Here is a 27,743-nt window from a genome sequence, read left to right as displayed (position 1 = left end):
CCATCTTCCCCCAACTCCGGAGTTAAATACGCTGAGGCAAGTCAAGAGGTTAAGTGGAGTATCTGAGGTCACAGCTAGTGGAAGAGCCAGGACTTGAACCCATGACTTCATGCATCAGTTGTTTCTAACGGTTTTCAGAGTAATGGTTCCTTTTAAACAGCAACAAAATACCATAATTTTGTTTAAATCTTGAATCAAGAAAACTATTAAGAAAAAAATCTGAAACAACTGAGGAAAGTTGAATATGATATGTGTTTTAAATAGTACTAAGAAATTATTGTAAATATTTTTAGAAGCAATATGAAAAGGTTATGTAAAAGCAAAAATCACAGACGGTGTTTTTGTTTGAGATGATACACCATTAATTAAGCTTTCTTAAAAACTATGAGTTCCTCCAGGCACCACAACTCGAGTACAGCATACCAGCTGGTGTCAAAGGCATACCCTTATCAAATACTGAATATTTGATATTCAATAATGATCCTGCCTCTCTGAGCCAGGCCCTCCCTACTAGATGAAAAGATGGTTGTAGAAGCCCCAGATCCCACATCCTCTCAGCTTTATGGTTAGCACGGAATAAAATGTTCAACTTCCTTACCGTTTCCTGAAAGCCATGGGCCTTGCTCTCAATGGACCTGACTAGGTCCCTTACCTTCATCTGAACCAATCAATTATAGCTAAAAGGTTTAACCCTGGAGCTAAAAAGCAGAGCCAATGCCATGCCACATGACAGAGGATAATATTGCAGAGAGGTGTTTGCCCAAATAAATGTAGGCTGCTGTTAAGAAGTCAGGATAGACAATGAACAGCCAAAACCACCAATTTTATCTCTTACATCCCCTATGGGACTGACTCTGGGTATGCTATTCCTGAGTTTTCAGGTGACGCAAAAAGTTAGACTTTCAATGATGGAATGTTTCCTAAAGACATGGAAGTCTTATAAGAAAATGGGCCAGGACAGTGGTCCAAACTTACATTCCACTACTCTTATTCTAGACAAATTCAATTTATTGTTTATTTTATAGGCCTGAGACTTTCTTGTCTGCACTTGTGTTAAGAAGGCCCTCCACTTGCAATGCCCTCCCTCCCACCCTCTCTCATCTTATAAAACACCTGCTTATCTTTTTTTTTTTTTTGGTCTTTTCAGGGCCGCACTTGTGGCATATGGAGGTTCCCAGGCTAGGGGTCTAATCGGAGCTGTAGCCACCGGCCTATGCCACAGACACAGCAACATCAGATCCAAGCCACTTCTGCAACCTACACCACAACTTACAGCAACGCCAGATCCCTAACCCACTGAGTCAGGCCGGGGATTGAACCTGCATCCTCATGGATGCTAGTCAGATTCACTTCCTCTGAGCCACAACAGGAATTGCAAACCCCTGCTTGTCTTTGATGTCTAGTTCAGATGCCACTTTCTTCACGAGGGTTCCTCCGAGCTCCTCCCCACCCAAGCTGATCCAACCTCTTCTGAATCCCTGTTGCACTTCGTACCTCTCTTAGGACACCTCTTCCTTCTTGTGAATTTATGGGATTCATGGCTCGTTGTGTTATCATCTTACTCTCCTTCCATATTATAAACACTCTAATGAGAGCCCATTTTCACTTATCTTTATATGCCCCAGTACCAATTCATTGTCAGCACACAGCATTCACTAAATTCCATTCCACTCAGCTTGCAGAGATGTGTTAATTCTCATGATTTCAACCATTAAAATAATTCAAGATGTTCTATTTCTTAATTGGGTAGTAGGTTCAAGAGCACCATTATTTTATTATTCTTGTTGTTTTTCACTCTTTAATATGTATGATATACAATTTTTTAAAGCAAACAGGAAAAAGAGAGCCTGCATTGTCATGGATTCTCCATCAGCTATACATCACTTTCCTAGAGGAGCTGTTTAAATCGTAGAGGGCTCTAGGCAGACCTGGCTTTAATTCTGCTCTGGATCTTTCATATGCTTCTTAGAGCTCCGTCACTGCTACCTTAAGAAAGCGTTAGTTGAAACTTGATGCCTATAATTCTTAATTACAATTGCATTGCTGGCTTTATGTGCATCTCTGCTCATTTAAACTCAATGCTGACTGACAAATTGTGCTCGTCTGCCCATTCGACAGTAATTTAGTCAGGCAACCTGCAGCTTGCACCAGATTGATGAGCAGCTGTTTGATCTGTTTGGGGATGTATTGCTGTTTTCTTGGTGTAGGCGGCTTCGTGCTGCCGCTGAATGGATGGATGGTTTCGTCTCCTCCAGTGACATTGTAGACACTCTGGATGGCCTCGCCTATAACTCCGAATGCACATTTCCAACAACATCAGTCGCCTCCATCCCAGACATATCATCACACACAAGACCAGGACGACATGGCCCATCAGACTCAACTCAAACGCTCATTGCTGCTTTTCAGGCCAGTACAGTTCAGGTCGATACCCAAAAGGTGCCCACCCTTCAGCTACAATCCAAAACCTATTTAATTGTGACACGTGGCGACTTCTCTCTAAAGAACTTCATGCTAGAAGCTTTCTCTCTAAAGCCTTTCAGTAGAATAACCCCATTCACAAAAATACGAGATACAGTACAGTACAAAATACAATTCTGAACCACCCACTCTTCTCTGACATAGCCCGTGGCCTTCTACCTCTTAAGCATGGCAAGTTTCTGGGTTAATTATCTGAATCTCTTCAAGCTGTGAAGAGACCGCCCTTCCCCAGGACTCACACTTTATTATTTTTCCAGTTCAGGTTTTTCATGGTCCCTGTGGCCTGAATACAGAGCTAAGGAAAAGTGTCCCTAAGGTATAAGCAACTACTTTATTGAGATATAATTCATATACCATGCAACTCACCCATTTTAAGTGTACAATTTAATGATTTGGAGTATATTACAGTATTCCTTTTTTTAAGTTGTGGTGAAATGTATGCATAATGCACAATTTGCCATTCTAACTATTTTTAAGCATAGCTCAGTGGTATTAAGTACATTTGCAATGTTATGCAACCATTATCACAATTTCCAAAGCTTTTTCATCACCACAACAGAAACTCTCTAACCATTAAGCAATAACACCCCCGCTACTACTCCCCCCAACCCCTGGTAACTACCATTCCACCTTCTGTCTCTATGAATTTGCCTATCCTAGGTATCTCATGCAAGTGGAATCATATGAAATTTGTCCTTACATGACTGGCTTATTTCATTTAGCATAATGTTTTCAAGGTTCATCCAATGTTGTAGCACATGGAAGGATTTCTAAAGCTGAATAATGTTCCATTGTACATATGCACCACATTTTATTTATTCATTAATGTGTTTGTGGAAACTTGGGTTGTTTCCACTTTTTGGCTATTGTGAATAATGCTGCAGTGAACATGAGTAGACAAGAATCTGTTCCAGCCCCTGCTTTTAATTCTTTGGGGTATATACCTAGGAGTGGAATTCCCAGGTTGAATGGTAATTCTGTGTTTAGCTTTTTGAGGAACTAAATGGCCAAACTGTTTTCCATAGCATCTGCACCATTTTTCATTCCCACTAGCAACACACAAGAGTTTCAATTTTTCTACATCCTCACCAACGCTTGTTATTTTCTGTTTCTTGATTTTATAGCCATCCTCATGGGTGTGCCCAGCAACATTTTAATCCTTAGAGTACAGGGTAGCAGTTTTCACAGGGATTAGGAGAAAGAGACTATCCAACATGGGTATGAAAATAACTCAATACCACCAAACTATAAGGAACCTAGTCTAGGTCAGCTTAATTGCATACATTTTCTGGTAGTCTTATGTCCTGTGACATTGAGGAAGGGCAGTGCAGACCCTAAGGTCACACAGATCTGTCCCACTTGCAAACACACTAATTGATTCCTATTAAGGGCCAATACCAAGTGAACTGGTGGGTCACCCATGGATCACAATAAAACATAGGCACATAACAGTAATATATTTTATATCGTGTGTACAAGGAAGTCATGAGAGGTTGAAGTCAAATATCAGAGGGGGAAAATCCAACTTTTGTAACTCAAGCTAGTCAGAATCAAATACATGCACTTTTTTCCAAACTCCCAACCTGCATACCAACTCGCCATCATGACCAATAAAAGTCAGCTCTCTCTTCACTAAGAAAATAAAAGCAATGTGGGCTCCCCAAATCTCTCTCCCCATCAAAATACGTCTTTACCTACTATCTCTGTCTCCTTTCCTGTTGTCTCTTCTTCAAGACTATTTGCCCTCATTTCTTGCCTCCTCTCCCAGGCTCTGTTTTGCTTAGGTCTTTTCCTATAATACCTCATCAGCTTTGCTATCCTTTCTCTCTGCTCTCATCCCTCTGAAACCAGAAACATTTAAGTTTTCCTCATCTGGCTTCCATCCTCAAGCTACCATCCCAGATTTTCCCCACATAAGCTCTTGACGAAGTAGTTTAAATCCACCCTTTCAAGGTGCTCATCTTGTACAGGCCCCTACACCCTTGCAGTCTGGTGTTTCCACCCTCCTAAAATAGTGAACATGGGTCAAAGTGAACTGCCCAGGGTTGAATGACATCTAGACACCAAGAAAGAAGACTAATGAAGCAGTAAAATCAGAGAACCAGGCAGAGAGGTGATGGTGGAGGTGAAAGTGCAACACAATGGAGAAGGACATTTAGGCAAGTTCATAGGAAACAGAACTGGAGCCTTATGAAGAATGGAACCAGGTCCCTTTTATAGGGATTCTGTCATCTTGCCCATATGTAAAATAAAAGAGGGACTAAGAGACCTAGCTCACTGGGACACTGCATGAGTCACTAGTGACCTCCTTCTGTATAAATCATTTTAGTGTTGTCAGAGTCAGCAAACAAAAATACAAGACACCCAGTTAAATGCAGCTCCAGGTAAACAATTTCTATTCATTATCCTCTTGTTTGTTTGTTTGTTTGTTTGTTTGTCTTTTTGCTATTTCTTGGGCTGCTCCCGTGGCACATGGAGGTTCCCAGGCTAGGGGTTGAATCAGAGCTGTAGCCTCCGGCCTACGCCAGAGCCACAGCAACGCAGGATCCGAGCCGCGTCTGCAACCTCCACCACAGCTCACGGCAATGCCGGATCGTTAACCCACTGAGTAAGGGTAGGGACCGAACCTGCAACCTCATGGTTCCTAGTCAGATTCGTTAACCACTGCGCCACGATGGGAACTCCTCTTGTTTGTATTTTATTCCTAAGTATGCCCAATGCAATATTTGGATATCCCCTACATAAATCCATCCCAAACACTGCATGAGACATGCTCATACTAAAAAATTATTTCACTGCTTTATCTGGAAATCAAATGTAACTGGTATTTTACCAGTTACCAATACTGCTGTATTTTACCCAGCAATCCTAGTCAAACTTGACCTCCACGGAGGATTTTGGCCAACCTGTTCTAAGCCTCCCTCCTCACTCAAGTTCCAGAACACTATTCCCTCTCATTGCCAGTTTCTGGCAATAGCTTCTCTTCCTCAACCTGATCCTTGTTGAATTTAGAGATTCCCCAGGTGTGGGCTGTAGGCCAGTTCCTGCCTCACTCTGTGTCTCCCCACAGTTAACTTATTCCTGTCCGATTTTTTCCTCATACTGTATTCATGGCTGATGAGTCCTAAATGTATATTGCCATCCCTCACTCCTCAGAATTCTCTGATTTACTTCCACCTTTCTTTAACTATCTTCACTTAGAATTTCCATCCTTTATCTCAAACCCAACACAGGTAAAACAGAACACACCATCTACCTCCAAAACCTGTCCCCAGTCTCTTTACCTAAGCTAATGGTGCCAACATCCTCCTGAGCATCCACTGAAGAAACGTCAAACCTTAAAGAACAGACTTGTGGTTGTCAAGGGGAAGTGGGGGCGGGGGGAGGGGAATGGGATGGACCGGGAGTTTGGGCTTAGTAGATGCAATCTATTACACTTAGAATGGATTAGCAATGAGATCCTACTGTACAGCTAGGGAACTATATCCAATCTCTTGGGATTGACCATGATTGAAGATAATATGAGAAAAAGAATATATATATATGACTGGGTCAGTATGCTGTCCAGCAGAAATTGGCACAACACTGTAAATCAACTATACTTTAATAAAAATAAATGTCAGACCTAAATTTGATCCTTCCTATTTTTTGGCTTACATCCAGTCACCAAATCCTTTCCATTCCACCTCCAAATATGTCGCCTCTGTCACCACACCTCATTTTTTATCATCTCTTGTTGAACAATTGTAACTCTTCTTCCAGATCCTCATTTTCCAGTTCTGTCTTCAAACTACTGCCATGCAATATCCAAAAATACTTTTTTTTTTTTTTTTTTTTTGCTTTTTAGGGCCACACCAGTGACATATGGAGGTTCCCAGGCAAGGGGTCTAATCAAAGCTACAGCAGCCAGCCTACTCCACAGCCACAGCAACATCAGTTCCTTAACCTACTGAGCGAGGCCAGGGTTCAAACCCACAACATCATGGTTCCTGCTCAGATTCGTTTCTGCTGTGCCACGATGGGAACTCCCAAAAATACTTTCCAATCACATCGTTCCCGTCCTCAAAGATCTGCACTGCTAAGAATAAACATTATTGGGTTCTTACTTCATTCCCAAAAGGAATATTCTCTCCTGTTCTGAACCAAGGTCAAGATGCAGTATGAGAGTCGACCTTTGCTCAACTACAACATAGACACACATTTGTTTGTGTGTGTGTGTGTTTTGCCCCTGTGACTTACAATTTGAAAACACAGAAAAGCATATGAATAAAATTATATCATTTTTAAAAGAATTAAAAGGATGCTAGTGGAAGTTTCAATGACCTGACCAAATATCTGCAGGCATCTCACAGGGTATCCTTCCAAATACCCGAAAATAAGCTTTGGGGTTTGTTCATTGCTTCTCAAGTGCATCACGTTTCCTCTGAATATGCCTTCTTCCAGTTGAGAATTCCCTTTCCCTGCCTATTAGACTTTCAAAGCAACTCTTCTGTGCAGCCATCCCTGCTTCTTTTCCCTGCCCTCAGTCAGAATGCATTTAGCCTGATTTCTCACTACCCTTAGGCAGCACTTACTTTTCAGCTTCCCACTGGTTTCTTGGAACAAACAGGTTGATGGGTCAGCTACAGTGACGGCCCCTGGAAGCAGCAGGATCTGGTAAAGACAGCGAGGCAGAGGAGGGTAAGTAGGGCCGGTGTGGGCAGGACACCTGGGGTCACATGGGGCCCACACAAACTGGCTCTCAGGTACCCGCCCTGGTCCCTTAGGTCAGGATCCCCACCAGGGCCGTAGTTGGCCAAGAGCCCGGAGGGTGACATTACCCATACCCACACCCTCCCCCTCTGCCAATGACCAAGTCTGCCCAACTCCTTGGCACCAGTGGGACACCTGGGTCAGAGTTAGGCTCCGGGGACCTGTCACAGCCCTCCCACCACCGGGCCAGGGCTAGACTGACACAAATACACTTTGCTCAGCTCCTTGTGTCCCTCCCCAGTCACCCTCTCTCCCCTCGGTTTTCCTATAGAGCCACAAGCACCTGAGGCCGCGGCTCATCACTTGGCCTTGCACTAGGCGTGTGCTGGTACTGTGACCTGCTCCCTTCATCTCAGAAGCAGGGTGACGCCGTCTCCCAGGCTGTGAAAGAGGAGCATGGCAGCGGGAACCCAGTAACTTGCTGGAACCTGAACTTTAGCCGCTAAAGAAGACGGTCTGGCGAAGACAGAAACCCGTCGGTGTCCTCCTGAATGCTCCGGCAGAGACAGTGCGGCTGGACCCGAGAGGGTGGAGAGCTGCTGGGGAATGCCACTCAGACGCCCTGTCCACTGTGCCTCGCCTTGGCGACTCCACTTGAAGCCCTAGTTTAAATCCCTTTCACCTGCCTCCACTAGCTAAGGTTGTTTTAAGACCTGAGCGTCCTCTGAGCACGTTGCCCAACCACTAAGATGCTTGAGTTGTTTTCTGGGAACTTGGAGTCAGCTGAGTCTAATTCGGTTAAGACCCCTAGAGGAGCACGGACCCTCCAACTGGGCATGCGCGGGTGTCCGCTCGGTGACCCTTCCCGGGCCGAGGCCCGCAGCCTCCTGAGCCTGCGCAGAAGGCCGATTAGCGCACCTTTTCCCAATCACCGCTGCCGGCTACCCCCTGCCCCCAGCTACCCCCCGTCCCCAGCCTCAGACCTGCTTCAGACAGTCCTGCTCCTTCCTTCGTTATCCTATAAATATGCCAGCCCTTGCCTTGAGGAGGCAGGTTTGAAGTTTGTTTGTTTTTGCCGTCTTGTTTGGCTGGCTTGTGGATGCAATATGTTTGCTGCGAACCTTGGCGCCTCAGAGTTGTGCGAGCGGCGCATCAGGCAAGGGGAACCTTTTAGGTAACAGGATCATTTTTCTACCCTTATTGTTGTCTGGGAACACGTCTCTCGTGATTCATTTATAAGTTTTTTCTAGTTATTCCTACGTGATCCCCAAGAATCTAGGACTGCCTGGCACTCATAGTTGGTCAGACAGCACAGATTTAGTCAATACTGAAATCACCCCTTGAGGGAAGCGCTGGCCTGGTTGCAAGGTGCATCCTCACACAAGAGAAGGATGGCGGGCAGCCTGATAAAATGACACAGTGCAAAAGACATGGTATATCCTGAGTATTTAGGACCCAGAGGAGAGAGGCAGGGGATGGCTGACAGAAGGATCCAGAATATATTCCCCACCACCACCACTTTTTTTCTTTTTTCTTTTCTTTTTTTTTTTTCTTTTTTTTGCTGCTCAGCGCATGTGGAAGTTCCTGGGCCAAGGATACATAGCAGTAACCAGAGCCACAGCAGTGACAATGCTGGAGTCTTTAACCCACTGTGCCACTAAGGAACTCCCAGAATGTATTTTCTCATTCGTTTATGGTACACTAATGGTCCCCAGCCCTGTGTGTGATGGGTCTACCCAGTCTTTGTCTGCTTTATATTTGGTCCCCAAGTGCAGAGGATTCTGCTTGCTTAGAATTAAAGTCCTGTTTTAATTTGCAAGGAGATAAAAGATCTTCTTACAGATTAACCTCTTTCCTTCCTATGACTTCCATCCCAAAGTATACAATAGGATGCAAGAAACAGGCTTGATAAAGTCAAACATCAGCAGATGGTTTTGCAGTTCTGGCTACCTAAGTGCTATGTCATCTGCATTATATAATTCTTACAGAAAGCACGCTGCCTTAATTGTGCCGCAGAAATCATGATAGATCGCTCAGTTTTTTGACATATTTTCTTTGGTGTTCTCTCTGCTCTGAGCTCAGGGAAACTAATTATGTCCAGGTGGGGTCCAGGTGTAAGTATGTGCCTGAACTCCAGAGGGTCTGCTTATATAGAAACCAGTATCGTCGGAGTGATCTGGCTTTGAAAACATGCTCTCTTGGCCCCTTTTAACAAATGCTCACTTCTGTCTAAATATCCCCCCATTCCCATGCTGACTAATGGCTAATTGAGGTTTGGCAGGAGTGGGACGGCTCTGGGAAGGAAGGGGGGGGTCCTTGGGTTCCATGGCAGATTGTGGGCTGCTCCATTCTTGACAGTCTCTCTGGAACCCTGTCTTTATAGCACATGGGCTCACTCCTTAACTTATCATCATGATAGACAGTGCTGAGATGATGTAGCTTCACTTCAAATTTAGAATAGAAAATAACACTTGGTAAAAAGATACCTTCTCTGGTATTAAAAAGTAACATTTTCTGGGAGTTCCCGTCGTGGCGCAGTGGTTAACGAATCCGACTAGGAACCATGAGGTTGCAGGTTCGGTCCCTGGCCTTGCTCAGTGGGTTAACGATCCGGCATTGCCGTGAGCTGTGGTGTAGGTTGCAGACGCGGCTCGGATCCCGCGTTGCTGTGGCTCTGGCGTAGGCCGGTGGCTACAGCTCCGATTCAACCCCTAGCCTGGGAACCTCCATATGCCGCGGGAGCAGCCCAAGAAATAACAACAACGACAAAAAGACCAAAAAGAAAAAAAAAAAAAAAGTAACATTTTCTGAAGATGGATGGTGGTGATAATTGTGCAACAAGACGAATGTGCTTAATGTTACTAAACTGTATACTGATAAAATTTACCATTTGAACTGTTGAATGTATATTTTATCATAATGAAGAAAAAGTAACAGGTTCTGCTTTAACCTCGGCAGGTTAGTAGAAATTAGAGTGACATGCCAACTTCAGAGCAGTCATGTTTACAGACTCTTCCTATTCTATTGGTTACTTCAGAGTCTGTCACCTTGCATTAGCATAGAATTGCTTGATAGTTGGCAAAGCAATTCTATATACCCTATTCTATTGGACCCTCTCTGCGGTACAAAAACAAGTCAGTTTATAAGCCCTTTGCAAATGAGGATAGTTGCAGATATCCTTGCTGAATAACAAATTACTCCAAAACCAAGTAGACTTAAGGAAAACACTCACTTATGTTACTGGCCAGTCTGCAGTTCTGGGCAGTGCCTGGTGAAGATGGCCAGCTCTGTCCCATGCAGCATCAGTTGGGGTGGCTGAGTGGCAACTTGAGGATCCACTTCCAAGCATGATTTTCTCACCTGGCTGGCATGTTGGTGCCGGCATGTCAGCTAAGAGTTCTTGTCCACAGGGCTGCTTGGGCTTTCTATAGCATGGTGGCTTGGTTTCAAAAATGGGTGTTCCAAAAGACAGGTTTCTCCCAGTTTCTTAAGGCTTGGGTCCTCAAACTGGTACATCATTATTTGAGGTGTGTTCTGTAGGTCAAAGCAGTCACAGAGCCCACCAGTATTCAAGGGGGCAGGCACGGACACAACCCCTTAAGGGGAAAGATACCAACCAACTTGTGGCCATCTTTAATCTGTCACAGAATATCAAGGCTTAGAAGGGGTTGACTACAGTTACTCATGAGATCTTTGGGTTTCTCCACCAAACTATTCTGGTTTGTTGTGGTGATTAAACTATTCTGGGATGTTGTGATGACAAAATCCTTCCAAGTCACTTGAAATTCTTCCCCTTGAAGCCAGTGGATAATCATACTTAAACCCCTCTTCAAGTTGGAGTACAGAAATGAGTTCTTAAGAGTAATTTTTTAAACTACAAAATGCTTTGAAACGCATCACTTCTGATTCTAGTATCTAGGTATATACACGAAATCTTAATTTAGTCTGTGCCAATGTTTTAAACACTAATAATATTTACCACCACCAAAATGCATATAAATGCATCACAGCATGTCTTCTAAGCCATTTTAATAGCCAAAATGTCATGTTTATCAAACTGTCTCAAGTAGGAAGGGAATTCATTTATATTACCTAAAAAAAACTCAAAGATTAGAAATAGTCTATTAAAGTTTAGATGTGCTTTCCATGATATGAAGCTCCCATTTTAGGGTGAAGCTCTATGGGTGAAATAACCATTTCGTTTGAACAGTTTTACCTTGCAGGCAAATTTGCTGGAAAGAAACTATTCCACCAAGTGGGAGATACTGACCTGTGACTGCTCATGTTGACGAATGAGGTTGTTAAGCCATGGAGACTTGGGAAAACATCCTTCACGATGGAGAGACCTGGCTGTCACCACCTTAACCAAGTGGTCGAACTCTGCATCCACATCACTAATAAAGGAGCAACCTGACATTAAATAGCTCGCAGCATGTTACAGTAGGAAGTACTCACTCCACCTGCAAAATATTCTTGCCAAAAATGTTGAATTTGACTCAAATCAGCCTTAAGACCTAACGTTAAGCCTTTTTCAAATGGGGTTCCCCACCTGAACCATAGATCACAAAAAAATGAGTCGAGTGATGACTTACTCAATTCTTCCAAGAATGGAATATAACTCGTACCATTTTAAATGCATGGGATAGAACTTAATTTGCTATATAAAAGGTGTGCCTTAGGAAAATACAGCTCAGTTCTCCTATGGATCTTCAGTCATGAAGGATCAAGTTAAATGAGAAAATGTCAGACAAATCCTGAATAGGAGGCATTCTATGAAACAACTCACCTAGTATCTTCAAAAAAAGAAAAAAAAAGAGCATGAAGAAAAAGTGCTGATTGTTAAAGAAAACTAATGACTTCTCTCAGATTTGCACCCCTTTTCACCTTCATCCACGAGGATTCGTATGGTATGTACTCTGTGTAACAAACTTGCTTTGCTCAGCATAGTGTCTAAGTTTCACCCAAGATACCGCATGATTCATCAATATCTGTCTCCTTTTAATGGCTATGCAGTATTCCTTTGAATAAATACACCACGATGTATTTATCCATTTTCTTATTGATGGCCATTTGAGACAGTTCCAGTTTGGAGAAATGATGAATCAGTTGCTGTGAGCAGTCTTGCACAGGTCTTTAGGGGCATCTGCAATCATTTCTCTTGAGTAGATACTGAGAATTGTAGTTGCTGCATCAGAGTATTTGTTGAAATTTATTAGAAACTGGCAGTTTTCCTAAGTGGTTGAACCAATTTACACTTCCAGTCTGGGAAGTCCCAGTTTTTTCATATCCTTGCTCCTTCTGGGGGATGTTGAGGAGGAGATGTTGACTGAAAAGGCATGAGGAAACCTTCCAGGCCATGGAAATATTCTCTTTGTCTATCTGGTTACTGCTTATGCTAGGGGTATACTTAGGTTTAAAAAAAAAAATGTATCAAGGTCTAAAACTACTCTAAAAGTCTGTCTTTTGAAATTCATCCAGGTATAGGAATTCCCGTCATGGCTCAGTGGTTAACGAACCCAACTAGCATCCATGAGGACACGGGTTCCATCCCAGGCCTCGCTAGGTGGGTTAAGGATCTGGCATTGCCGTGAGCTATGGGATAGGTCACAGACATGGCTTGAATTCCGAGTTGCTGTGGCTGTGGTATAGGCCAGTGGCTACAGCTCTGATTGGACCCCTAGCCTGGGAACCTCCATGTGCCCTAAAAAGACAAAAAAAAAAAAAATTGATCAAGGTATATACACATTTAAGATTTGTACACTTTGAATTGTAGGTTCCATCTCAGGGAAAAACAAGTAGTCAGCTAAGACGATCTAACAACCAAATTTATGGGTGAGTCTTGACCGGGCTCCTGGTTCAAAACAAAAGCCAATTATAAAAGATAGTTTGGGAGGTTCCCTGTGGCACAGGGGGTTAAGGTTCTTGCATTGTCACTGCAGTGGCTTGTGTCACTACTGTGCCACAGGTTAGATCCTGTCCTGGCCCAGGAATTTTCACATGCCATGGGTGCAGCCAAAAAAAGAGAAAAAAAAAAAATAGTTTGGAGCCAATTAGAGGGGATTTTTTTTTTTTTTTTTTGGTTTTTTGGGGGTTTTTTGTTTTTTCTTTTTAGGGCCACACCCACAGCATATGGAAGTTCCCAGGTTAGGGGTCAAATCAGAGCTGCAACTGCCAGTCTACGCCTTAGCCACAGCAACTTGGCATCCAAGCCGTGTCTACAACCTACACCACAGCTCATGGCAATGCAGGATCCTTAACCCACCAAGCAAGGCCAGGGATCAAACCTGCATCCTCATGGATGCTAGTCGGGTTCATTACCACTGAACCACAGCAGGAACTCCCAATTGGAGTTTTAATATGGACTGAATATTAAATGTCATTGGGAAATTATTTTTAATTTTCTTAGGTGTAATGATTACATTGTAGTTATTTTGGAGAATGTCTTTATTAGGGAATGCATACTGCAATATTCAGAGGTATTTAGAGGAGGGAAGTGTCACAATTCAAATGATTAAGCAAAAGTGTGAGATAGAATAGACACATAGACATAAAGAAAAAAGCAAATATGGAAAAAAATCTTCATTGATTCTAGGTAGTGGATATAACAGTGTTATTTAGAAAGGTTGAAACAATTAAAATCTTCTTTAGCAAAAAATTAAAAAATTGTTTGGGGGTGAGGGTAGGACCGAGAGACCTGAATGACCAGCCTAAAATGCATAGTAACTAAGAGAAGACCCTAGAATGAAATCTTGGAGTCTTGACTGACCCGCCATCTCCTGCATTGTTGCTTTCTGTATTTCAAACTGATCGTTGAATTTGAATATGCCTTTTAAAATTAATTTCCTTCTGCAAAGTACTCCCAACGGTCTAACTAGGCAGCACAAAGATATCACCAGATTTCTCTTATAAACTGAACTTGCATTCTGCCTGCAAACTCACACACCCCCTCCAGAACCCCTCACACCCCACCCCCGCCATGCCCTCTCCATCTCTCAACCACTTTCAAAATCTCTCCACAACCACTCTATCCATGCCCACATTCCCTTCTTCCAATGCAAAAGCTAAATTGAAAGCTGAGGGCCCTGGCAGCCCACAGAGCCCGGTGCTTCCTACCCCCGCCACACACACACCCCCAGGGCGGAGGGGGACTCAGTAAAATGCACCACTTCTGTTTGAGGTTCACTGGCCCAGCTGCAGCGCTCAGCAGAGCTTCTCAGGTGGCTGGACCGCTTTGAAGGTTTACTTTCAATTAAAAAAAATAAGAAAGAAGCCAAATCAGCAGCTGTCAGGGATGCAGGGAAGATTTATTCAGGGTGGTCAAAGGGGAGTGTGGCCGGCAGGAAAGGCCTGGAGGTAGACGGAAAGGAAATTCCAGCTGGAGAGAGAAATTCCTCCTGGCAAGGTCAGGCCTGCACCAGGCTAGTCCTTCTGCACCGAATCCTGTTGCTGGGCTGGGTCACAGGGGAAAAGAGCGTCCTGTTTGCAGACACTTAGAGGATGGGTTTGGGGAGGGGAGCTACCAAGGGAAGCCAACGGGTAGGGCCTTGAAAGCATAGCTTATTAATCAGATGAAACCAGGCCTGCGGGATCAAAACATGACTGATTTTAAAATTGCTTCCTGATTCAAAAGCTGGTGTTGCCCACCTCCAAATGTGATGAGGGGTGAGAAGGCCAGGTCCCTGGGCAATTCTGCAGGCACAGAGCTTCCATTGAAGTCAGCCTGTGTGGAGAAGCAGCGCAGATGTGCAGAGAAAGCGGCAGCTAGAGTCTGTAGCTTTATCACCTTTCATTTCCTGTCTCTGTTCTTCTATGGCTTGAGACGTTTGACGGGCTATTGTGAAAACTAATGTGTGCTTTTCTGAAGGAAGGAGCCAAGTCCCACGTTAACCCTGATCGATGCCTAAGTAACCTCTAGAAGTAAGCAGTTAAGCTACAGGCATGAGTTTGAAAAAACTCTCAGCCCCTCTCCCCATGTTTACACCCCTTCTCCATCCCACCCAATCTTGGGTGGAATTGGAATAGCAAAGCTAGGGTGTGTTCCCTGCTCTCTCCCTTAGGGGCAGAGGTGGTAATTGTCCACATTATACCCATCCCCATGGTAAATGGGTTACAGATGAAGCTGCTAGTTACACTAGTAGATGTTGCCCAAATATCCCAGACCTCATCAGTGTATAACTGTTTCAAACATAACTATGTATAAACACAGATGTGTGTGTATATATGCACATATCATAATGTAATTGTTATATAGCAATTTAATTTTTTTTATAAACAAATTGTGATTAAGCCCACATTTATCAGATTTCCAGAACTTGGCTTGCCCCTGTCCTGTCATTTCCATCAATCCTAAAGAGATGCTCTTGTATTTGCTCACAAACCAGTCTGTCAGCTAGTGGACAGGGTGACAGCCGTCTTTTCTATCTCCAGCCCTCCTTTGTCCACCACACATGAAGCCCCTGGGTGAGGAAGGCCCAGTTTTGCCAGTGCCCATCAGGAGATGCCAATGGTCCCCCTGGACTCTACATGACATGCTGTCACTCTGGAGCCCAGCATCCCAGGCCTGGTTGTCAGAACAGTGCAGGGTACCTTGCAGAGTGACAGAGAATGGCATCCTTCCTAGCTCTGCCTCATATTTTGACATCTAGTCACTAAGGCTGAGAGACGTACAAGGTCTCTATGTTTTATCAACTTCTGGGATCACCTCTTACCTGGAAGGTAGTCCTCAAGTAAAACAATTCTATCAGTTTCTGGTCCTGATTCCTCTCTCCAGAGGAGCTCAAAAGTAAGCCAGGAAGTTAGGTATACATTATTTTCCACTCCTTTCTTTTTTGTTCTTCCCAGCTTTTCTTTCCCAAAAGAAATGTCTTTCTCAAGTTGCAGAGCAAAACCTCATAGGATTTTAATAAACACCAATGATAGAGATGGAATGAAAGTATTATCTTCATCAACAACCTCTGGGACTCCCCCTTCTCAAAATTTTGTATAAATCTAAAAATCCTATCATCACTGCCAACACTTAGCTTTTATGAAGTAGCAGCTGAGATTTTCAGAAAGAGTTTTCTCTTGTGAATCATAAATAATGCCCACATAGTGAAATAGATTTAATCCTGAAAAATTGACCATAGAGCATTTTTTTTCCAAAATATACATTATCCTCCCCATTAACATCCATTATAACATCAAAGACATATTCTCATAAGAGCAAAGTTTTAGGACTGAAAGATGCCCCAATTAAATGATGTGGAAAATTTTAGTAAGATGCAGATTTTAAATGCGTCTAGGCTCATGGAATACAGTGTAATATGAAATTAAAAATTACTTTGTAATAAAAACTACTCCCCTTTTTATCTCCTGAACTTATAATTATGAAAGAAGCCCTATTGCTTCTTTGAGGCTGAGCATTAACTAGATCTGAGATGCAATGCCACATATGGACGGTAGGTAGCGCTTTCTTAACCAGGGAAAACGTTACATTGTTTTTACCAAGCTATTTAAAGGTAGAGGATCCTGACTTTATAGCTACCTGTAACTGTTAAAATTTTTGATGCTTTGAGATATGGCTCTTACAATGAGAAATAGCTACTTTGGGATATTACTTATGAATATAAAGTCTATGTAAGAGAAATACCAATAAAATCATAGTTTAGGAAAAATGGGCATAGGTTTGTGTATGTGAAACCTTACATGATTACATAAAAAGAGAATGATTTCTTTTCAGAGAAGAGAATAATTGAATTTCGGGAAAGAGATTTTGTATAAGCTTTGGAGGTCCTGAAATGCAGTGACTTTTTTAAGCCAATGATTTGTAATGATTTTACAAAGGAAAGATTAGTAAATGACTCTAATGAAACAGGCACAGAAAAACTTTTAGACTTACAGTCCTAAGGGATTTTTAAGGGATTCCTTGGAAAGGAATTCCTCCTCTTGGAGTGTATGTGTCTGTGTGTTCACTTGTGAATGGGGGTGGGGGGAGCGTGTTTGTGTATGCATGCACATGTGTGTCCTTTTGTGAGTGTTTTTGAGGGAGCCTTACCTTCTAGTGGAAGGAACGGAGAAGTCACTGTTGTTTTTTAGAGCTTGTGTAGCCTTAACTGCTTTTCTGAGTTTAATTCAATATAAAATATTGGCGAATGAGGAGGCTGTTATCAGATTCCTCTAAATTGTAACACAAAAATACATTACCCATTTTATTTATTCAGTAGCTGCTCAGAAATAAAGGGGAGAGAAACTATGTGGAATTGCTGCCATCTGGTGGAGAAAATAGAGATTGCTGTTGGAGAAGGGTGAAAAAGACCTTTAGATTTGAGTTTTGTTGATTTGATGTTTATTTTGGCTTCGATTGGGGTTTTTGTTTTGTTCACTCACATTCACCTCCTAAAATCTCTGACTCAGTAACTTCCCCATGAAAGAAGGAGTGATCAGAGATCTCATAAGTGTGAGAGGCAGTGGTAGGAGAGAGCTTAAGCATCTGGACTCAAGTTTCAGACTCCCTGAGTTCAAGTTCTGGTTCATTATCTGCCGATTTTACCACATGAATTGGCAGATCATCTCTCTCTTTAGTTTCCTCCTCTGCAGAGTGAGAATAACAATGGTATCTATTTTACACCTGTGTTCTAAGGAATAAGGTAATTAATCCTGTCTGCCAAAAAGAAGGCCCCATGCTTAAATTTCTGTATTATCCATACAAATCCCCATTTTGATTTTTCCATGCAAATCCTATTCTAGCCTTTTCTAGTCCAAACCTTGTCTACTCTATGCTAGTCCAGGGGTCTAGCTACACAGCTTTGCCACGGAAGGACTGGGTTGCTTGGAGAAATGGAAGGCCAGACAGGGCAGTTATGCAGCAGTCCAGCTGTAGGGGTGCTGCCCTCTCTTGCATCCCTACAAGCATCACCATAAAAGAAACAATTCATCATGCTTTGTCACTTCATTGCAGAGCACATCTGTGTGCGTGTCCCTGTTGATATCAAGCCAGATGATACATAACTCTCTTGCTAGGACTCTCTGCCTAACCTGTCTCCCATTACTCCCTACATGGTACAAACCCCAATGGGGCTCTTTTCCCAAAGAAATGGACTTTTCCTCAGTCTAGACAACAGTGCAGAGGAGGACAGCCTTCTGACTCCAGACCCGCATTTTCTTGGCTCTCGTGACCACCTAAAGGTGATGAATACTGAGGAGTGGTCCGTGGTGTCCAGTGCCACACCAGCAGGACTGCAGCCCCTTGAGAGCTATTCCTAATTCAGTGATAATCATAACTTGACACATGAAGCCAGAGGAGCAAAACCCCAAATAAGGGTTGAACTCAAAACTCAAAAATTGAGATTCCAGACATGAGAATCCAAGAAGGGCTGAACATCCAACCGGTTGCCTAACTGCCACTTCACCCATGACCTAGATGCCCTAGATTGGGGACAAGGACACCGGAAGGATGAAGTAATAATCTTTAAAAGTATGTCTTCCACTTTCTAAGACGGAACCGATAAGTGCCTTTCTATGTAGAAAAAAAAGTTTATCTTTTACATCTTTATCTCGACTCTTGGAAATCTTAAGTTTTGAACGTCAGAAGAATATCTTAACAGTTACCCAAACATTTCTTAGGACTTCTGTCTCTCTGCTTACATTGCCCTTCTGTCCTTGCAGGCTGACTACTTCATCTGCTAGAGACCTCAGCATATTCATCAGAGTGGGTTTAAATTCCCGGTCTGTTGGATAATTCCAAAATCCCTGCTATAGCTGGTTCTGATGCTTCCTCTGTCTCTCCAAATTGTCGTGTTTGCCTTATTAATTTCTTCTTAGTAGCTGAATGTGAGATACTGTGTAAAAGGAACTACCATAGAAAGACTTTCAGCAATGGAGTGGGGGTTCTACAGTCTCAGTCTTTCCCTGAGCCTGTGCCTCTGCGCTGTGAACTTCACACGTGTTTCTCAGGAGTTTTCTCTCCCTGCCTCAGTGGGCCAGTGCAGCTAACGCTGGTTGGAGTTGGGTATTTCCCTTCCTCCAGGTCAGTTAGGCTCTGCTGGTCTCCCAGCAGTTTAGACTCTAATTAACAGTTACCTAAACTTTTCCTGTGGGATATTTTGTCACCTCCTTATGATCCACAGTAAGAGAGCAGAGAAAGGCAGTATCAAAATCTGAAAGGAGAGAGAAAGCCGACTTCTTCCACTGATTCTTCACACACCTACTCATCATTAACCAAAGGGGCTCGTTCTTCTGAAAGTCCTCCTCCTTCTCTTCGCTTGTAGCTGTTTAATCGCATAAAGAAAGGACTACAGGAGTTCCCTTGTGGTGCATCAGGTTAAGGATCTGGCATCATCACTGCAGCAGGATTGCGGCTGTAGTGGAGTTTCACTCCCTGACCCGAGAACTTCCACATGCCACAGGCATGGTCAACAAGGAAAAAAAATGACTACAGGCATGAGCAAGGAGAAGAGCATCCGAAAAAGAGTCTATTTAATCAAAGGGTATAACCGGTCTATAGGTTACAGTATCTGACTTAAGATGGAAACTTGGGAGTTCCCATCGTGGCTCAGCAGAAATGAAACTGACTAGCATCCATAAGGATGTAGGTTCAGTCCCTGGCCTTGCTCAGTGGGTTAAGGATCCAGTGTTGCCATGAGCTGTGTTGTAGGTTCCAGATGTGGCTCGGATCCCGCATTGCTGTGGCTGTGGTGTAGGCCATCCGCTACAGCTCGTTTGACCTCTAGCCTGGCAACCTCCATATGCTGCAGGTATGGCCCTAAAAAGACTAAATAAATAAATAAATAAAAGTATTAAAATTTTATTTAAAAAGATGGAAACTTAAAGAAACTGAGCAAGATGATTAAGGGAGAGAGGCACATAGCTAAGAACAGCTTGTATAACCTGTGATGCCCTTTCTCTTCCATCCCCATGGCATGGCTTTAGCACGGGTACATGATAGGGTAATGCATGCATCTCCCCTATTATTGTTATATTGTGAAGTTTATGGTATTTCGCAATAACTTATCCTTGCTACTAAATCATTTTGCAGTGACTATGTTCCTGTAGAGAAGTAGCTGTTACCCTTTTTTAAAAAGTCTGTCCTTTTACATAATAATGTTTATCCTTTGTCTCAGTTACCACAAAAGAACAAGTGATGTAAATACTGCATCTCTCTTGTACTCGCCTTTCAGAGGCTACATTTAATGCACTGGAGGGTAGATGCCATTACTATTACCATTAATAGTTAGCTGTTTCTGAGTATCAGACCATTCCCAAAATGTAGTGACTTTCATTGCTCCGGAGTCTTTGGGTCAGCTGAGTGGTTCTTCTGCTCTGGGCCATGCTGAGCTTCAGTCAGCTGGCCTGGTTTCACTGGTGTTTGCCCAGGTATTTCCAATCAACTGCTGAGTCAGCTGGAGGCTGGCTGACCTCAAATGGGCTCAGCAACAACAGCTTGATTCTGTCCCACCTGGTCGCTCACCCTCCAGCAGCCTCTGGCAGCCTTGAGCAAGGTTCTAAGAGCCAAAAGAGGTATACTCAGGCCTCTTGAGGCCTAGGCTTGACACTGACATAGGGTCACATTCACTGCCTTGTTTTTGGCCACACCCGCAGCATGCAGAAGTTCCTGGGCCAAGGATTGAACCCATGCCACAGCAGTGACAATGCCAGATCCTTAACTCGCTGAGCCACCAGGGAACTCCTCATTGCTCATGGGCAGAAGTTTATTGGCCAAAGCAAGTCCCTCTTGATGGGAAGAACCACAAAGTTACATTGCAAAGGGTGGGGGTACAGGAAGGGGTAGAGAATTGTGGCCACTTGGGCAGTCTTGCACAATGTATGAGGAAGGCAATTTACATGTCATGACACCCCTGATTTCTGAATATCCCTTAGAGTAGACATGTATCATCTCTTCCTCCTTCTTCGGGTGACCTTCATTGGAGGAAACTCTTCCTCCCTCTTCTGGGCACCAGGTTTGAGTGAGACTGACCCTACCTCTCCACCACAGAATCTGGTCTGAAAGGAGAATTTGACCCAAGTGAACAGTACTCGTATCCCCTCTCCCCCAGAGGAACTGGTCCCGAGATATCCACACAAGATACCCACTTCGCATTCAACTCCCAGGATTTTTTTTTCCCCACTCTTACTAGGAGAGTCCATTGTCCTATTCGATTAATAAAGATGTGAGCATCCATCACCTTCACCTTTAGCAGGAGTGTCCTTGTATTAGGGAACCACTGTCTGAAACCACCCACCTTGGCCAGGCACGATTATGGCCACTTGCATGAGTTGCTTCCCAACAGGAGGCCCTGATAAGGAACGTGGTGCTGTCTGAAGACTAAGGAGGAGGATTTGGGAGGGACCAATAGGGAGGAGACAACCAACCTCCCAGGATCCTTGCTGCTGGAATCCATCTTGGCTGACAGGTGCCTGTACCACCCAAGAAGGGCCCTGAGCCAGACCAAATATGGGCCGAGCAAGACAATTGGCCAGAGACAACCAAGAAACGAACACCCTTCCTGTAAAACCTGAGACCGTGAGCCACGTGGCAGAGCAGTTCTCCTGGGTTCCCGCACCCTGCTGCGCTCTCCCCTGCACTCCTTCCCAATAAAGTCTTTTGCTTTATCAGCATGTGTATCTCCAGACAATTCATTTCCAAGTATTAGACAAGAGCCCATGTTCGGGCCCTGGAAGGCATTCCCTGTCCTGCAACATTTATTTAAAACCCTCCAATCCTCATGTTAGCAGGAGTGTCCTTGCTCAAAACCTGCCAGCCGCTCACCCCACCTTTATTAGGTGTGAACTGAAGTCTTCAACCGAAAGGATGCAGAGATAAGAAAGGAAACAACACACACACACACACACACACACACACACACACAGATCCAGCTGGGAACAAGATGGCACTAGATCCGACCTCCAACAGACCTGGAGTCTCATTACATATTGATTTTTACTGCAATGACATATTAAACGAGACACCTACCAGCAAGATCAGACATTAAGGACCAAAAAAGGATACAAAGAGAATGGCATGCCATTCCCTTGAAAAAGTCCTGCCCCTTCGCAGGTAGAGTAATGTATATGCCTCACTCCACCTCCCTCTATCTTTACTCTTTAAAATTAAATCACTCTCCAGAGAACTCTACCCAATATTCTGTGATAATCTAGGTGGAAAAAGAATCTGATAGAGAATGGATACGTGTACATGTAAAACTGGATCACCTTGTCGTATAGTAGAAATTATCACAACCTTGCAAAACAACTATACTTCAATAAAATGTTGAAAAAAATGAAAAAAAAAAAAAAAGGGAGTTCCCGTTGTGGTGCAGCAGAAACCAATCTGCCAGGAACCATGAGGTTTCAGGTTTGATCCCTGGCTTCAATCAGTGGGTTAAGGATCTAGCATTGCCATGAGCTGTGGTGTGGGTTGCAAACACAGCTCGGATCTGGTGTTGCTGTGGCTGTGGTGTAGGCCGGCAACAACAGCTCTGATTAGACCCCTAGCCTGGGAACCTCTGTATCCCATGGGCACAGCCCTAGAAAGACAAAAGACAAAAAAGAAAGAAAAAAAATTAAATCACTCTCACCAGGTGGGTGAGAATTTGATCTGTGAACTTAGTTCCAACCTCTCCATTCTTTGGCCACTGAATAAAGCATGTGCTGTGTTGATCTCAACTTTGGTTTCCTTATTGACATGCTCCAATCCAAATGGAAAAAGAACCCTCCCCCGCCAAGGAATAGAATAGTGTCCATACCTATGGCTTAATTCCATAGCATTAGCAGCCAAATCCTTCAGCCTCCCAACCTAAAGGTACATGATTTGACTTTGTGCTGTAAGAAATTTACAGTGTTATGGACTAGTCAGCTGCTTGTTTACAGCTGAAAATGTGAGTGCTAAATCTCTGAAGACCAAAGTTCTACTTTACTCTTTAACATAGCATGCTTTGGCCAGTTATCTGTTGTCTAATAGCTCCAAGCCTACCTTTTTATATACTGCCCTGTAGGCCGGAGGTAGGAGTCATATATTTCCCAGACTCCCTTGCCAACTGGCTTTCAATTAGGTTCCATGACTGGAAAACACTGGCAAAAGACTGTAAGGCAGGGGTACAGAGAAGTCAGCTCACTTGACCTGGCACCCCACTAGCGGCCGTGCACAGCAATATTTCTGCCTCACTGCGCCCCAGGAGAGGTGCTAGCAGCAGCCGGCAGACTGCCCTTTCCCACCCCACCGCTGTCAGCCTGAGCACCAGCTGCTCCCACCCCTTTGGCTGTCCAAGCTCTACCACTGGGCATCAGGAGCTAATCGGGCCCCCAAGCACTAGCCCTCTGGGCACTTCTCCAAGATCCTAGATTCTGAACCCCACTTCTATTTTACTCTCTCTAGCCTTAAAGATGGTAGTCATTTTCTTAAATTATTAATCTCAGGCTTATATAAACATCTATTTCTTATTCTTTCAAGCTTCCAATATCCTGGATCGGTTAAATTCTTTCTATTTGAAATAACTTGACACACCCTGATTGATAAAAATTATTAGAACAAAAAGTTTATTTTGTATGTGAGAATTTCTTTTTATGAATTCATAGTATGAAAAATACTTTCTCAAATGCTGAGATCCATGCTACAAAGAAGGTAGTTAGCAAAAAGCCACAAAAAGCAGTTCTGTAAAATAGTTATCATGGCTATACCGTAATTTATATTAAACGCCCTCATGACTTATAAAAGATTATACCTAAAGTAGCATTCATAATTGGCATTTATATCCCTAAATCTGTCTTCACTCTTGAATCTATTTCTCTACAGGCCAACTGAAGCCAACACTTAGGAAACAGCATTCTTAGGAATTTCCTGCCAGTTGTGCCAGTGGAGTTGGGTCCAGATTTAGGATGAGCTAGTAAGTATTTAAATTTTTTAAAAACGCATATTTCAAAATAATATAAAAATAAATATCTTTGGGGTTCCTGTTGTGGTGCAGCGGAAACAAATCCAACTAGGAGCCATGAGGTTGTGGGTTCAGTCCCTGGCCTTGATCAGTGGGTTAAGGATCTGGCGTTGCCGTGAGCTATGGTATAAGTAGCGGATGTGGCTCGGTTCCTGTGTTGCTGTGACTGTGGCACAGGCCAGCAGCTGTAGTAGCTCTGATTAGACCCCTAGCCTGGGAACCTCCATATGCTTCAGGTGTGGCCCTAAAAAGCAAAAAAAAAAAAAAAATCTTTAATTTAAAATTTAGTGAGTATTTAAAAAAAACAGCTGTATTTGAGGTTGGAGGGTGGTAATTACCCATCCTAGAATAGGAGCCTCATTTTATGAAAAGCCTCATTTGAGGATATATTGAGACATTTAGATAGAAGTTTAAATATATAAACATGTTTCTAGAAGATTAGATATTGTTCTTTTGTCTAGAAACATCTATACCAAACTAATAATTGTGGCTGCTTGTAGGGTATAGGAATTGTTTGATTGTTTTCTTTTTATTATATGTTACTTTTATTATGATGAAAAACATTTAAGTTCCTTTAGTGCAAATTTAAAAGGCTTGAATTAAAAAGACTGGGGAGTTCCCAGTTGTGGCTCAGCAGGTTACGAGCCCAACTGGTGTCCATGAGGACGTGGGTTCGATCCCTGGCCTCACTCAGTAGGTTAAGGATCTGGCATTGCTGTGAGCTGTGGTATAGGTTGCAGATGTAGCTCAGATCCCAAGTTGCTGTGGCATAGGTGGTATAGGCTGGCACCTGCAGCTCTGATTGGACCCCTAGCCTGGGAATTTCCATATGCAGCAGGTATGGCCCTAAAAATAGAAAAAAAAATAATAACTGGGATCGATGCTCCCTTTTTAAGAAAAATGCCTAGTGCATGCCTTTTCGACAAGTAGCTATGGGGTGCCTTGTCCTATGAGAACCTCAAAGTAATATTCTTGCCACAGAGAATCTAATATTATTGTGGGTTCACATATACCTTTACAATAAGTAGCTAATACATGATAGACTCTTAATACACATTTGTTTAATGAACACATGAGCGTACCACCAAAAATATTTTATTCAAACTGTGATTTCATAGAGGATTAGTCCCATTCTGTTCATTTATCAGACCTGGACCATTTTTCACCACTTCTAAAACACACATTGCTCACTTTTCAGCAGTCCTGAAATCTGAATAGGACTTAAGTATCATTGTGATTTTTTTAAAAGTACTGTTTCATAGACAATCTGCAGAATTTTCTCTTTTTCAGTGTAAGATAGAATGTCCTACATTTGACAGCATCTTGGATTGAGTGAAATATAGTACACATTATACTTTCTATGTTTTAGAAAATACATATGACTATTTAGGCATGTTTCCTCCCAAATTCAACTGGGAAAAGGTTTCCTGGAGCCACTCCATTCAGTGAATGTTCAAGCCTCCAGTGATCAGATGAAATCCACAACTACTAATTTATAAATGTTAAAATCAATAGCTGGAGTTCCATGGTGGCCTAGTGGTTAGGGATCAGGCATTGTCACTGCTGTGGGCTGGTTTAACAACTGGCCTGGGAACTTCTGCATGCTTCAGGTGTGGCAAAAAAAAAAAACCAAAAATCAACAGCTGACAAGCAACAACTTTATAAAGAACTCGTATGTTGGAGTTCCTGTTGTGGCTCAGTGGGTTAAGAACCCAACTAGTATCTATGAGGACGTGGGTTCAATCCCTTGCCTCAATCAGTGGGTTAAGAATCTGGTGTTGCCCAGAGCTGTGGTATAGGTTGCAGATGAAGCTCGGATCCTGCATCCCATGTTGCTGTGGTGTAGGCCAGCAGCTGCAACTCTGATTTGACTCCTAGCCTGGGAACTTCCAGACACCCTGGGGATGGCAAAAAAAAAAAAAAAAAAAAAAAAAAAAAAATTTACAGAAGAGAGGCAATTAACTATGAAATGAAATCTGACTCATCAGTAAAGTAGAACCTACACTACCAATTGCATAATAAAACAATCACTCAAATGGAGTTCCCATCATGGCTCAGTGGAAACGAATTTGACTAGCATCCATGAGGACACAGATTTGATCCCTGGCCTGGCTCAATGGGTTAAGGATCCGGCAATTGCCTTGAGCTGTGGTATAGGTCACAGACGAGGCTTGGATCCCTCGTTGCTGTGGCTGTGGTATAGGCCAGCGGCTACACCTCCAATTCAACCCCTGGCCTATAGAAAGCCCAGAATTAAACCCATGCAGCTACAGTCAACTAATCTATGACAGAGGAGCAAGAATATACAATGGAGAAAAGACAGCCCCTTTGATACATGGTGCTGGGAAAACTGGACAGACACATGTAAAAGAATGAAATTAGATCACTTCCTAATACCATACACAAAAATAAACTCAAAATGGATTAAAGTCCTAAATATAAGACCAAATACTATAAAACTCTTAGAGGAGAACATAGGCCAAACACTTTCTGACATAAACCACAACATCTACTCAGACCCACTTCCTAGAGTAATGACAATAAAAACAAAAATAAACACATGGGACTTAATTAAACTTAAAAGTTTCGGCACAGCAAAGGAAACCCTAAACAAAACAAAAACACAACCCACACAATAGGAGAAAATATTTGCAAATGAAGTGACTAATAAGGGATTAATCTCCAAATTTTATAAATACCTCCTACAGCTCAATACAAACAAAACAAAACAAACAAACAAAAAAAAAAACAACCGCATCAAAAAGTGGGCAGAAGGTCTAAACAGACAGTTCTCCAAAGACATACAGATGGCCAAAAAACACATGAAAAGATGTTCAACATCCACTCATTATTAGAAAAATGCAAATGAAAACCACTATGAGGTATCACCTTACACTGGGCAGAATGACCATCATAAAAATGTCTACAAACAATAAGTGCTGGAGAGGGGGTAGAGAAAAGGGACCCCTATTACACTGTTGGTGGGAATGTAATTTGATGCAACCACTGTGGAAAATGGTATGGAGATTCCTTAGAAAACTAAAAATAGAACTACCATTTGATCCAGCAATCCCACTCCTGGGCATCTCTCCAGAGAAAACCAGGACTCGAAAAGATACATGTACTCCAATGTGCATTGTACCACTATTTGCAATAGCCAAGACGTGGAAACAACCTAAATGTCCATCAGCAGAGGAGTTGATAAAGAAGATGTGGTACATATACACAATGGAACATTACTCAGCCCTTAAAAGGAAAGAAATAATGACAATTGCAACATGTGGACCTAGAAATTATCATGCTAAGTGAAGTCGGTCAGACAGTGAGACACCAACATCATATGCTATCACTTGCATGTGGAATATAAAAAAAAGGACACAATGAACTTCTTTGCAGAACAGATACTGACTCACAGACTTTGAAAAACGTATGGTTTCCGAAGGAGACAGGTTGGGGTGTGGGGGATGCACTGAGGGTTTGGGATGGAAATTCTATAAAATTGGGTTGTGATGATTATTGTATAACTATAAATGTAATAAAATTAATTGAGTAATAAAAGAATATACAGTCAAACAAACGAACAAACAAAAACCCTAGCCTGGAATCTCCATATGCCATGGGTGCAGCCCTAAAAATACAGAAAAAAAAAAAAGGAATCACTCAGAG

General features: G+C 42.8%; 1 protein-coding gene and 1 long non-coding RNA gene across 15 annotated transcripts in view; one reads left to right on the top strand and one right to left on the bottom strand.

The window, feature by feature from the left end:
• Positions 1 to 7,816, bottom strand: part of LOC102159243 (uncharacterized) — a 360,278-nt gene extending 352,462 nt beyond the window's left edge. For 13 of the 14 annotated variants that reach the window (XR_014807781.1, XR_014807775.1, XR_002345453.2 and 10 more), the window contains exons 1-2: positions 7,517 to 7,816; positions 7,056 to 7,134 (exon numbers count right to left, since the gene is read on the bottom strand). The gene's annotated coding sequence lies outside the window, so the exon portion shown is untranslated. Of the gene's footprint in view, positions 1 to 6,966; positions 7,135 to 7,516 lie in introns of all 14 variants that reach the window. The other variant, XR_014807783.1, reaches the window with a different exon arrangement.
• A 408-nt stretch (positions 7,817 to 8,224) lies between these two features.
• The window catches only part of LOC146402771 (uncharacterized), a 32,481-nt gene continuing 12,962 nt past the window's right edge, over positions 8,225 to 27,743 (top strand). The window contains exons 1-3 of the long non-coding RNA XR_014807812.1: positions 8,225 to 8,347; positions 11,384 to 12,080; positions 23,939 to 24,029. This is a non-coding gene — a long non-coding RNA (uncharacterized LOC146402771). The remainder of the gene's footprint in view (positions 8,348 to 11,383; positions 12,081 to 23,938; positions 24,030 to 27,743) is intronic.

This window comes from Sus scrofa, chromosome 6 (assembly GCF_054392235.1).
Source record: "Sus scrofa isolate SSC_HxYL_T2T_F1_AM1 chromosome 6, Sscrofa_HxYL_maternal_Yorkshire_Landrace_v2.0, whole genome shotgun sequence".
Lineage (NCBI taxonomy): Eukaryota > Metazoa > Chordata > Mammalia > Artiodactyla > Suidae > Sus > Sus scrofa.
This window is presented reverse-complemented; position numbering and strand designations above follow the sequence as displayed.